We start from the raw sequence: 1,244 nt of genomic DNA, 5'->3' as shown, positions 1-1,244 counted from the left end.
GAGCCTGGCTGGCTCGACTGGAGGAGCGTGCAATTCTTGATCTTGAGGTCATGAGTTTGAGCCCTATGTTGGGTATAGAGATTACAAAAAAAAATTAAAACAAATTATAAAAAAGTAAAATAATGCAAACACAACTGGAACACAAAAGCTCTCCCAAAACTTTTCTTTAGGAAATACTGTGTTCACTGAATTAAGTTGAAAACTGGCAATGTTTTAAAAGTGTGAAACCTGTCACTTAAGTCTGAAGAATAACTGTTCTCAGTTTCTCCAAGGCTAGTCTATTATTCTCTATGAAATGAAAGCAAATGAGGCAAAAGACTTTTAGCACACCTTGACTGGAGGAATATGAACCTATATTCTGGATAAAGTCAACTCAGAACAATCTTACGGTATTTAAAATAAAACACCTAAATATACACTAAAGGCAACCAAATGAATCCAAAACAATCAGACAGAGAAGTACTGGTATAAATTCAATTTTTCGATTCAGACACTCATCAATTTTGTTGCAGTTACCTTGGCATCATTATCCAGATAACATGCCCTGTGTTTATAAAACTAGTATAAAAGTATTCAAGAAAAAGGGTGGTTTGGTGGAAGGAAGAAAGAAATGTTAGGGACTTGCACATAACATTACTCTATCAAATTTTCTTCCCATAGCTTATTAGAAAGAAGACTATTAAGGCTACCATCACAGAAGCAATGAAAAAGGTGTTTCGCAGACAGTCAACACAGCCTGGAAAGAACAGTTTTTTTGCCAGGTCACCTTATTCCTCAGTCTAATAACCGTTGCTTTCTAATTTGATATAATCATCACATTCGGGACCAGTGTGCTCATACCAAAACTGATCACCAAATAAACTGATAAACTTATCTTTTAGCATTTTCTTGAACAACGATTCTAAGAAACTTCCTTTCAGATAAAAAAATGTTCCTCAAAACTTATTGTGTACTCAAGAGCATATACATATCTTTTATTTATTTCTTTAAGTTTATTTGAGAGAGAGAGAGAGAGAGAGAGAGGGCAGAAAGAGAAGGGAGAGAGAGAATCCCAAGCAGGGTCTGCGCTGTCAGCACAGAGCCTAACATGGGTCTCAAGCTCACAATTTCAAGATCATGACCTGAGCCGAAACCAAGAGTTGGATGCTTAACTGACTGAGCCACCCAGGTGCCCCTACATATCTTTTATTAGGAAAGAGTATGAAGCTTTAAGCATAAAATTTAAGGAAGTTTACCAAGAAATA

This window comes from Herpailurus yagouaroundi, unplaced genomic scaffold, assembly GCF_014898765.1.
Source record: "Herpailurus yagouaroundi ecotype Mexico unplaced genomic scaffold, PumYag 100, whole genome shotgun sequence".
In the NCBI taxonomy this organism is placed as follows: Eukaryota; Metazoa; Chordata; class Mammalia; order Carnivora; family Felidae; genus Herpailurus; species Herpailurus yagouaroundi.
Note: the sequence above shows the minus strand (reverse complement) of the source record.